This window comes from Lepisosteus platostomus, chromosome 3, assembly GCF_059453375.1.
Source record: "Lepisosteus platostomus isolate fLepPlt1 chromosome 3, fLepPlt1.hap1, whole genome shotgun sequence".
Lineage (NCBI taxonomy): Eukaryota > Metazoa > Chordata > Actinopteri > Semionotiformes > Lepisosteidae > Lepisosteus > Lepisosteus platostomus.
Window position 1 is genome coordinate 65401138 of NC_142613.1, and position 12687 is coordinate 65413824.

Consider the following 12687-nt stretch of genomic DNA (forward strand, 5'->3'; position numbering starts at 1 on the left):
CTCTACTGCGACAAGACTGAAGTCATGCTTATTGGTACTCCCCATCAACTTCGTAAAGCCAGTCCTGTAACCCTTTCTGTAGATGGCTCTGTACTTTCAATCAAAATTGAAAAACCTTGGGGTTATATTCGATTCTGGCTTAACATTCGACCCACATGTTCAGAATACTGTCAAAACATCTTTTTCCACCTTAGAAATATCGCAAAACTACGCCCTATGCTATCATTAACTGTGGCTGAAAAGCTGATCAACACATTTGTATTCTCTCGAATTGACTACTGTAATGCTCTACTCGCAGGAGTATCAAAATCTACTCTGAACAAACAACTGCAGTATGTCCAAAATTCACCATACAGAATCCTGACCAGGTCTAGTGCAAGTATTCACATTACTCCTGTCCTGGAGTCCTTGCACTGGCTTCCTGTCAAATTCCGTGTAGACTTTAAAATCCTCATGCTCACCTATAAGGCTCTGCATGGCTTGGCACCTCAGTACCTGTCTGAACTATTATCGCCCTACTCCCCACCTCGCAACCTCCACTCTTCAAATTCTGCCCTCCTTACTGTCCCCCAAGCCTGTCTACATTGTATGGGTGACAGGGGCTTCTCCTGTTATGCCCCCAAGCTCTGGAACTCTTTGCCCAAGGATATCAGAGAGTCACCTTCTCTAAACTCCTTCAAATCCAGACTCAAAACCCTCTTCTTCAGAAAAGCCTTTACTTAACTGGTTCCATTCTTCACCCCTCTGCTCTTCTTAGTACCACCATCCACGGTCTCCTCTATATATTGTAATTGTGTCTTATCTTGTGTATTCTCCTTATTTATTGTTATACTCTTCTTATTTATTGTTATTGTCATCTTGTAAAGCACTTTGAGAAGCCACCTTTAAAGGCGCTATATAAAATAAAGTTTATTATTATTATATTATTGCTGCCTCGCCAGGGTTCAATTCCTGGTATGCTATCTATGTGTAGTCTGTGCTGTATATTCTTTGTTTGTTTGTGTGGGTTTTCAGCGGGTAATCCTTTTTTCTCCCACAGTCCAATGAAGTGCTGCTACAGGTTAAGTGGCTTCTAGGACAATTAGACCTGGTGTGAGTTTGTGCGTGTCTGTGTACAGTATGTGCCCTGTGATAGACTGGTGTCCCATCCAGGGTGTATCCTAACTTGCAACCATGGTTTGTCGGGATAGGCTCCAAATCCCCACTACTGGATAATGTTTGGGTGGGAGACAGTCCAACAAGTTCCTCATGCAAGTCTGTTAAATTCACGAACATCTGAAAACTGTGGAAAATAGACTAGCCTGGATAAACCTTAATTGGTTCAATTTAGGACTATTTTCAGGTGACATAATTCCAGAGACAGAAAATCTGCTGCTATTTCAGATCCTGAGGTCCACAGCTGGGTGCATTAGTATAGAGTCTTTTAAAGAGTTAAAGAAGTACTGTTTAACATTTGCTAAGTGGCTTAATCACTTAATCACTATTTAAAGTGCAATGAAGTTCCATAAAAGTAGCTGTTTTTATTTTTTGACATTCTTGATCTTCCAAGTTCTAAGATCATTTTTGTAAATAAAGCACCTTATTATAAAATAGCACATTATAAAACACCTTATAAATGCCCATTGCTTACTGAGATACACTAGGCATGGGTTTCCCCACGACCCTGAATTGGATAAAGAGGTTAAAAAATAGAGGGACCTGTCTAACAGAAAGTTACACCTCATTTTGTTGCTGTTGCACTTGAAGAATCATGCCATTCCAAATGCGCGATTTCTTGCAAGTGATTTGTGGACAAGTTAGGTCTGCGGAACAACATCCATAGAAATGATTGTCTCGTTGCATGGTGTGAACCCGAATGAGATTCCATTCTGATTGCCCAGCTTGTTCATTTAATTCCCTTTGAGTGAACCTGCAGTTGCATTTCCATGCCCGTTCATGGTTACTCTGATGAATGGAATCCATTCAAGTAGGGATCTCTAGCTCTGGTCAGGGAGAAACACAGACTCATCTAGTGTTCATTCTAACCAGCCTCTCTCCAAAAAAAAAAACAAAAAAAAAACAATTACTTAAGTGAATTGTTTATTGGCTTTCCTAGAAGATGAATGTGATCTTTAGCCTCTTATTGACGATACCTGTAAAAACTGAAAGACTAGTGTTCTGCTGTACCAGAATTGGAGACTACAATGGCTCCAATCTAAGCAGATGTAAAATGTTTCAGACAAATTTTCAAGAACATTTCCAGTTTATTGCTCTCCCTGTTTCCTAATTTTTAGTCCCCTTTCTGTTGCCATTTTATTATTTTCTTCTGGCTAGAATGTTGACAGCAGATGGGAAATCCACAGCCTTTTTCACCTTCAGTGGAGCAATTGTATTTATAAAACAGAAAAGAAGGAAACAGTTTTTCTGAAGAGCTTATATTTCTTTGCCTTCTGTAAAAAAACAATTAATTTATCAAACATTGTTAGGTCAAGTGGCCTCCTCTTGTTTGTGACCTTTTTCTTATGTGTTTAAGATAATAAAATCAATGTTAATAATAATGGCTTTTGTAGATTATATTGTATATAAAAGCAAACAGTAATTGCAATTGAAATACTATAGAAAATGTAACATTTTAGCACTGTAAAAAACAATTAATATTCATTTTTCAAGTATTTTAATGTTTAATGTTCCTTTAGTATTTAATGTTTTCCAATATGCTTTCCAACTTTAAACAGTGTTATCAAATTAATTTAAAATATGTGGATCGTATAATAATACTGCTTTCTATACTGTCTTGCAAAAGTAATCACCCAACCACCCCATCCAATGATGTTCCATTCTGTTGTAACATTTTGTAATGTATTTTTAGTAAAAATTTGAATGCTCAAACTGAACACCTTCAAAGTTTAAAGAAGTTAAAAAGCAGCAAAAACTGCACAGAAAAATCTAATACTAAAATATGTAACATCATTATTATTATTATTATTATTATTATTATTATTATTATTATTATTATTATTATTATTATTATTATTATTATTATTATATACAAGTAGTACTCAAAGTAGTTTAGTTAAATAAATTCAGGTGCATAAAAATTAATTAAATGGCCATTTTTCAGTAGTAATGGTTTATGTGATATCACAATTAAGAACCCAGTACGGCCCTGCAGTCTGATTGGGAATTTCAAGCAAAAATTCAACCACAATAATCAAGTTTCACAGCAACTCATATTGACTTAAGAGTATCATAATTATGTCCCTAATTATGACCTCTCAGATCATGGAAAACTCTTTGTGTAAAGGCAATATTGTTATACGACTGCTTAGATAGCAAATTTAGCTACCAACTGAAAGAAGTCACCACCTACACATTACATGGTATCATCAGTAACATCTAGTAGTACTGAATGGCTGTGATTGTGGCTGATATTTCAACAAATTTCAGAAATGTGGTGTTCATCGTGTGTGGTAAAATATTGATGCAGGATCTTATTAGCAGTATTTCATGAGTACTTTGTTTGGCTCTGCTCTTGTGTGAAAAGAATAAGTGGAAGTTGATTCCATGCTGAAAAGCCAAAGAAAGAGTGAAATACTGTACTCCACATTTGGCTGCAAACCCATCTTGACATGAGCTGAAAAGTGCATTCCACTATCACTCTGTTTCCTACTTGTTTCTTGTTACTGGGCAGTACTATTGCCTCTGAGTTCGAGGGTCCTGGGTTTCAATATGGCCTGGGACACTTGCATGTTACCTCCATGTCTGCATGACTTTTTCCCATTTCCCAGAAGCATGCAGGGTTGATTGGCTGCTCTGAATTGCCGCTTTGTGAGGAGGTGAGTCCCAGGGGATGTCAGAATTGGAGGGACAGGAGGATTGTTCCCAGTACCATCAGCACTAGCTAAGGGACTACAGAGAAGCAGAATCACATGTGCTCAATCTGTCAACTGTCCTCTTTTCTAATGTTCTCACTCTAATCTCACGTTAGGCTAGGAAATAAATAACTCTCGTGTTTTTCTTACTGTAAAAATCTGCTTCTTTCTTACAGTGAACATCTGTTTTTCTGCTGCTATCTGTAAATACAATCTTTACCCACAAATGTACAGATATTACCTGTATTTTTCATTATCACTTGTTTTGCAGAGAATGGTTTTAATGCACCTAAAAGTTTTGGTGAATTCTAGATAATTTCATCTTGAATCCCTGGATTTACATTCATCTTAGGGTCTATACTGTATGTTTCCAATGTTATTTTTCAGTTCTTTCGTAGAATTTAGGACATTGCCAATTCTACACAATATCTGAAGGGACTGTCACTGAAATATTATCGAGCTTTAATTTGCTGTTTCTATTTTTGTTATCTGTTTTGCATATTTTCAAAACCAGGCATATTGTAATTAATGCCATGGTGATTTTTTTTTAAACTTCATTTCAGAGCTAAATATATAAAGCCTGGTACAGCTTCTATTGCCAGGAAATTACTTGATATTTAGTCAGAAAAGAGAAAGGTACTGCTGAAATTGGTTAAATGTGTATGATAGGATTTTGATGTTTTTGCTATACATAAGACCTGTGGCCTCCCAAGACTATCCATGCCTCCTTTTGACATGAATAAATTATTTATGTTCCTCTTTTAGCCACACTGTGTTAAATCCGCAGCAGTAGTAGTAGTTAGGTTTCAAATGCCAGGTGGGACAGTGCTGTTATACCCTTGAGCAAGGGAGCTCTCTTGATTTGCACTATTAGTGTACAGTATATGTCATGTTATACAAATGGTTATTCTCCAGGCTGTCCCATGTAAGCACTTTTAAAACTGAGCATAGGAGGCACTTTGTTCCACAAAGGATGGTGGGAGTGTGGAGAAATCTGCCCAGCCATGCGCTGTCAAAAAGAATGCCCTTGCTTTTTACAAGAAACAGCTGGATGGCACTCTGGGATCAATAAGCTACTAACTGGCAAACTGGCTAAATGAGTTGAACAGTTTTCCCTCATTTGTAACTATTATTATCCATACATTTTCTAACTGCTGCATCCATTTCAGGGTTTGGTGGGGAGGGGGGAACTGGAGTCTATCTCATCAAACAACTGGCGTAAGGTGGGATACACCCTGAACACAGCATGCTTGTCCATCAGAGGACTCACATTCTTGCTCACTCTCACACCAGGGCCTGTTTATAATAGAAGCCAATTAAGCTACCTGTATGTCTTTGAACTGTTGGAGGAAACTGGAGCACCCAGAGGGAGCCCGCACAAAAATGAGGAAAAAATACAAAATCCAGACCGATTAACACCTCTGGAATTGAACCCGGGGTCCCAATGCTAAAAACTGTGCCACAGTACCACCCCAGCTTTTCATATTATTGTATAAGGAAATTATACCAGTATAGAGAATTACAGAGGTTACATACTGTACAGTACCTTATACACTGTATTGTATGTACACTGGAGAATGTGAAGTTTCTAAACTGCATGTAATTTTAAACCACACCAGTGATTACATGACAAAATAAATTAAATTGGTGATAAGTTTAGTGGCAGGATTTCTTTTTAGTGGTGTTTTACTGAATTGACCATAACTTCAGTTTAAAAAAAAACATCTACTTATCTGTCTATTGAATGTTTCAATCTCTGTCTATGTTTATATGTGAATTGGTAAGTTTTGTGAAAATAAAATATGGGTAGCAAAAGATCGTGTCCCATTTATCCTTTTAACCTTTTTAGGTACTTAACTCTTTATACATAGGTAAAGTAGTGTACAAATGAAATGTAATCTTTATGTATAAATACGTGTGTTGATATAGATGTTTATTTAGACATATTGTACTATATGTACAGTTTTGTGTGTAAGTATATGTGCATTTGTTTGTATTTCTTATTGTGTTTTGTGTTATTGGCATAATAACTTAGCACTTTGTGTGAATATCTAAATATGTAGTCATATGTAGGTGAACACACAGGATTTTTAATGTTACATCACCAGAAACTGCTGCAGATTGATAGGACCCCATCAGTCTTTCAGCCTACGGATCCCACTTGTAATGATAAAGATGTCTGTCGTCAATGGCGATGACGCTTGCAAGGAAATTGTCCATTTTTGGCAAACAGAACAAATGATGTCATCACAATACGTGGTTTCACTCTTAATGGGAATGCTGCTGTTAAATCTGGTTAGAAATATGCATTTGGAAAAATAAAAGTAAGTCACCCTGCCTTATAAGATTTTGAAAAAGATTAAAGGCTATAGAGGTACATTTACTAGGAGAAGATGCCTCTGGTCTGAAGGCTGAATTCCACATCCAAGTGGAGTGTACTCCAGATCCGTGTTTTGAATTGTGCTTGCCTATATGGAACATGTATTGTGAGCCTCTGCTAGCCACAATGCTGCAGTAGAGGGTTTTATGCTGAGCTGAAAAGTAGTCTTGGTGAAAGCAGAGCATCCTTTTTTTCAGAGGGCTTGGATAAAAAATAAAGAAACATCTACAATTACTCCTATCCTGACTCTAAGCAAAACCTTTCTCTTATGATTATTTTGTCTTTTTCTGTCACCTTGTGAAGAATAAGCCAGTATATTCAGATGTCACCAGCATATAGCAACCCTCCAAGGTAAGTCCGTGGTGATCTGTTTAATATTTTCTCCTTACTTTAAAAAAAATTAGCATGTAACCAACTGGAGTCATTTTATTTTTCTTGAAACCAAAATTCTAATCCATCCAGAATTGGAAAGTCTGAAATAAGCTGTGATTTTCTGAGTATTGTGTGTGTGTATGAATTGGGGGTGGTTGGAGATTCATGTTGGAAGTTACAATTAATACAGCTTTAACTATAGAGCTTATATTATATTAAATGGATGTGACAGAAGTGATAAAACAAGGACACAATGAAAGCATCCAAATGCAGTGCATTTTTATTGCTTTCAGCTGTTCAGTTTCATCTGTGTGCAGATCACAGTCTTGAAGGTTAAGATTCTGTCTCGCAATTCCATGCATCTGAATACCTAGAAGGGAATATAACATGCATTTCTTTGCTTCAACAGAAATGACTATATGTGCGAAAGGTTAGAATGTCTCTAAGGTGGTATTAGAAATGCCTGTAAATGTATCATTCTGTACAGTGTTTTTGCCTTCCCTGTGGTTGGATGGGATTTTTTAAATCAAAGAATTAAGCAGCCTGAGAATAATGTTGCCTAGCAATACTCCTGTTCAAGGGACACTTGATCAAAGTAGGAAAATGTGCTTTTCTGGTTCAGTGAAAAACAGAACAGCATATTTTACATCGTGGTGCTGTGCATAATGCAGTTAAGCTAAACACTGTTTCTATGACTGCGGTGGTCTGGGAAATTGTAATACAGAAAGTGTGAAATGTCTGCTTCTGTTAATCTTTGTACTAACTGAAAATGTCTTGATTTGCTCTTGTAAGTGTAGACAACACAGTCACTGGTTGAGCTCACTGGGTAAAAGCCTGACAGGAATTATCTGAATCACATCAAGAATATATAATTTCAGCACATGTTTTAGTGTAATGTGTATTAAAAACGTTCACATTTTAGACACTGTAAACTAAGCTGAAGCAAAGGCACAAAGGTACAGTATAATGTGTAATGAAGAAATACATCTGAAACAGTACTATACTAGTGCTCCTAGATATCAGTCTTTTTAAGGTTTCCTCGGCTGGATATTTCATGATCCAACAAATAAAATGCTTAGATTTCAATTTTTGCTGGAATACCATGATTTTAAATCTTGATTTTCAGTGGATATGAATACAAATTATAACTCACTGCAATTTTATCATTTATCCTATGAGCATAAATGTTGTTAGTATCTAATCATTAAAAACTATGAGAATATTTTGATTCTGGTAGCATTGTGAAAATATGGTGAATGAAATGTTATTCAGCTGTTTATTGTAATTGGAGTATTTTATTCTTAACCACTCACCAAGATGAAATAGTATTTGACTATAAGTGCAAACACCTTCACTCATTTAGAGCAGAATAAAATTTGTAAGTTTTATATGTGAATTAGCTCAGCTATCCTTCTTATCTTGACCATGAAATCAATAGGTATGTGTTAAATATAAATATGAAAATATAAATAGATGATGGGTGAAAATGACATATTGTGGATACACCACTTCTTACTTGCCTTTGCATTCAGTATGTGCTCTTCCTATCCAGTTGACTAAAAGTGTTCCAGTATCCTTATGGCCGTGTTTCTCTATAGTAGAATAGATATTTCACTGTCATTTAAAATGGCTTTGCTGTGCTTTTTTGTACTTGGGTAAATTGACCTACAGTATTTGCTTTATATCCATGTCCTTGAATACAAAGCTTATTCCTAGAATTGGTCGCTCATTGCTCTTCACGATTTCTATATACTGAGCAAAAACTCCTACTTGAATCACATTGTATATCGGGCTTTTCCATAGTTTGAATTACATTATTCTACAGTCTTTTCAGAGCCATACGTCTTCCATTGGTGGTTATTCCCACGCAATAAATAACCTTGATGGTACATAGATCCAGAAAAAAAGGATTTGTTTTGTTTTTTTAAAATGTATATAAATTAAGTAATGCACTTTAACCATTCAAAAAAGTGAAACCTTTCTTAATCATATTCAAATAAAAAAATGCTTTACAAATATGTCTAAAACATTCCATTGGGAAACTGACATTTTAATACAAAACAGATCAATGATGGTAATTTACCTATGTTCTTCTTATAACCACTTTTCCCATTTTCAAGGCTTTCCAAATCACGACACTCTTTTCAAGAACTGCTTGTTTTGTCAATGCTAAAGTAATCCTTGAAGGGAGACAATGCAGTGCAGTGAGTTACTTTTAAATGAATATTATCTCAAACATTCCCAGTTATGCAAAGTATGGTCCAAAACCATTTTTATTGGGTGCGTAAACAGAATGTGTAGAAAACAGTGACTGTAACATTTAATTTCAAAGTGGAGGAAGTAGAGTAAGGTTTAGCATTATACATCCAGAGGCAGGCTAATGCATTAAATTGTAAAGGTTTTTTCTACCATGGATTATTGATATTCATAATTGTAAAACTGCATAAAAGAACTGGTGATTATATGGCTGGCTCTAAAACAAGTCCAGGAAAAGCACATAGGTGACAAGACATAATGAAGAAAACTCTATGATACCTGCTAAGTTACTCCTGAAGTCTTGAGAAATGAGGATTTTCTAATGTGAACACCATGTGGACAATTAAAAGTGTAAGATAACAAAAGACAAGCCAAATGTTTTAGTTGAGGTAAGTTAAATAAATGACAGGTCTTGGATATTTTAAAACAGCAACTAAAAGTTAACTTGAGTTATCCAGGCACAGACACTATCTCCTGCAAACTTAGGGCAAAAGTTGGAATAGAAGAAATAGGCATTTTGTTCATGTACAATTAAAAAAAAATGTATTAAAATCAATGCTGATAAGAATCTGAATTCAGGTCACAATCTTGACTATTTTACTATTGGTGATTTCTATTTGTTAATAATCCCCAGTATTCCTTCAAAGTTCATTGGTTTTATTTGCTTCTCTCAGCAGAAAATGAACATGCATTTAAAAAAAAAAGTCCTCTGAATATAGAAACTGAAAGCTAAGGACTCAATGTAACTGTCATTGTAGAATTGTCAAGCAGGGAGCTGCATCATAGTTTATTGTGTTTATTGGCTGCAAAGGAATGTATAAAGATTAAATTCACATTATTTCCACATAGAAATGTGTAATAAAGAAACACAACATTGCAGCACTTGAGCCTTCTTCGGGTGTGAACACCTGAACAAGGCCCGACAGTCAAAATTTTGTTTATTTATGCTTACTTGTCCCAATGTAGAATACTGTCTTATTTTTCACTCTTTTATTTTAAAATAAAAGATAATTTCATACTGTTGTGGACAACAGTGTATTCTGTCTTACAGTATGTAAGAACATAAGACATTTTATAAATGTCGAGAGGAATGTAACCCCATTCAGTAGCAAATTGCTATTTGATCCAAGTATCTCCAGGGTATTACAGTAGCTTCAACAACATGGTGGAGTTCCTTCTTCCATACTCCCAGAAACTGTTACATTAAGAAGTACTTCCTGTTCTAAGTTTTAAATGCACTTCCACATGCTGAGATTTCAAATCCTGTCCTCAGGTTTGTGCTTCACTGTTGATTGTAAGGTGCCCACTGGGTTGGCTTTTCCAGGGCCATTGAAGATTTTGAATTAGACATAAGTCTTATGTCTAAGTCTAAAGTTAGACATAAGAGTATAGACAGTTTTGGAGCAGCAATAAGACTTCAACAGGACACAGAAATAAAATACAATGTCTATTAAAATCTATTAGGGTGACCTGTTATGAGTTTCCAGTGTTGTTCACTGAATGTGGTCATTTCTTTAATGCTGGAAATTAATTTGAGTGATGCCTAGTGTGCTGAGAGGTTCCATTACACATTTTAATTTTTCTTTTCTTTGATACAGTTCACTCCTGGGGTACACTACACTTGAACTACACCCACGACACTGCACTCATCAAGCCCGTGACAGGTCGAGGGAATACATCACAATTTGTGCAAAATCAGGAATGGCCTTCTGAGTAATTTAAAAGGAGCAGCATACAGAGCCCTCAATAAGTAGCTTTGGCTTTGAGAGAATACTGTTCAACTATGACATCTATGACAAAGTACCGTGCAAAAAGGTGAACAAACACAAACTCATAATATTTTGTAGCTTGACATTCTTCCTCATGTAGAGCTTGATGCAAATGGAGTGTTCAATGCTGTTTTTGAGAGAGGGAGCATTTTTAATATAGCTGGCCTCTTCGATGTGAAGTTATTGCATAACAATGAAACTTGGTTACAGAAATTAGAAATATTTATGGCTAGGTGTATATCGAAAGCACACAGGCTGTTCATGTACTGTTCGTATTGTGTTGGTAAGTGTAGAAGGTAAACACAGCATAAAAATAGTCTTCCTAAAATTGAACACACAAATTCAACAAAGGTTGTGGTTTTGAAGAAATTTTAACTGCCCTAAGTTATGATTAAAAGCTTTCATTCCTGAAAAAAGAAAAACGTAAATGCTCTTGGAAATACTAAATTCTGAACTGTCTCTTACCTAGTTCTGTATGCTGTGCTTAATTTGCACTAAATCTTACTGGAACACAGCTCTGGCAGATCTGAAATTGAGACTGTCCACACTCCTGTATTTCTCAGCACAGATCTGGTACCTGCTTGTGACAGGAACATTTTAACATCTGCATTTAGTAATTTAAAAATAGCAAAATGCAGAAAAAAACTCAGAACATATGCAGACACCTTGTGATTTATTGTGATCTTGATGCCTTGTGCATGATGCCAGTACAGACTGCACTGTTGACTTCAATGGCACGTACAGTACAGGTAAGAGGAGTGGCAGAATGATGTCATATGTGCAGAAACCTTTAAGCAGCTTGTACTGTTGATCAGCCCTTTTCACAGTATTTGTGAATTTGCCGCCCAATTAATGCAATAAAATGGCTCAAACAAAAGGCAGTTCTGACAAACTAGAAATCCAGGAAGCCCAGAGGAGCAGGCAGGTGTGCGTTGTGCTACTGATGTGGTGGTCACTAATGATGGTGATCTGGTTAAAAGCATGACTGTGGAAAATTACAGTATGTGCCAGATGGTTCATCAAGTGTAGAGGGCATTAATCTAGGTAACAACATTCAATTGCTTCTGACTGTTTGGACTACCGAGCAATCTGATTTTCACCAACTCAAACACTCATGACTAATTAAGGAAAAAATGTATACATTATTTGTCGAAAGGTAGTCTCCCTGGCTCCAGAGAAAACATCAAGAATGAAATGTGCTAAAGACTTGGTAGTATCTGTTGTGACCTCTTCTGTAAAAAACGAAACCAGAAGAAGGCCCTCAGGAAAATGTGAAATATGCTTGAACCAAGGAACAATTTGGAAAAAAAAACTAAAGGGGACACTTACAGTAAGTCCAGGCCGTTGATCAATGATCATTGTTCAATGATCAACCTAAAAAAAATTTCCACCACACCCAGTTTCTACACAGCTTAAAAGCGAAATGTCATTAATCCATTTGTGGTTTTGAGCACACAATTAATATAAGGAATTGAATGGGATTGATATTGGACTGATTTGGAATTTCCAGTTTTGCGCGCTTAAACATTCATCAACACATTTCCTCAGAAATGAGGAGAAAAATGTTTGAGAAGATAGTGTGCTCCCAATATCTGGATAACCCTATATGAGGATCCAAGTTTGAAAAAAAAAATCCTTGATCATGTTACACCTCGTACTTTTTTCACAAAAATGGTTGAAATAATGGTTTTATGTAAACAATAAAATATATAATAGTTTTATCCTTAAAATAAAATAATATTTTTGTATTAATAATAATTAATTTGATTTTTATTTTCAAAATTGTCAACCCAATGGTTATATACAAAATGCAAGGTCTATAGCTCTGCACTGCCCCTACAGGGATTCTAGCATAGTTACTTGCCAGTTCAAAAGCACTCAACACCACTCTCTAGACAGCAACAATCTCTGCTGAGTTTATATTGTCTAGGTCTCAAGGGGGTGATGTCACTTCTGTAACATGTTTGCTCCGGTGAACTATATTACATATAAAGTATAGGCTAGAGGGAGATCATACAGTCAGATTCTGAAACCCTACCGACCCTACGACAGGTCGATC

General features: G+C 36.0%; 1 protein-coding gene across 2 annotated transcripts in view; it reads left to right on the forward strand.

The window, feature by feature from the left end:
- Nucleotides 1-12687, forward strand: part of dlgap2a (discs, large (Drosophila) homolog-associated protein 2a) — a 416982-nt gene that overhangs the window by 148312 nt on the left and 255983 nt on the right. The window contains exon 1 of one of the 2 annotated variants that reach the window (XM_088626475.1): nt 6365-6582. The exons of the other annotated variant lie outside the window; for it this stretch is intronic. The gene's annotated coding sequence lies outside the window, so the exon portion shown is untranslated. Of the gene's footprint in view, nt 1-6364; nt 6583-12687 lie in introns of those variants that run through there. 2 annotated transcript variants of the gene reach the window in all.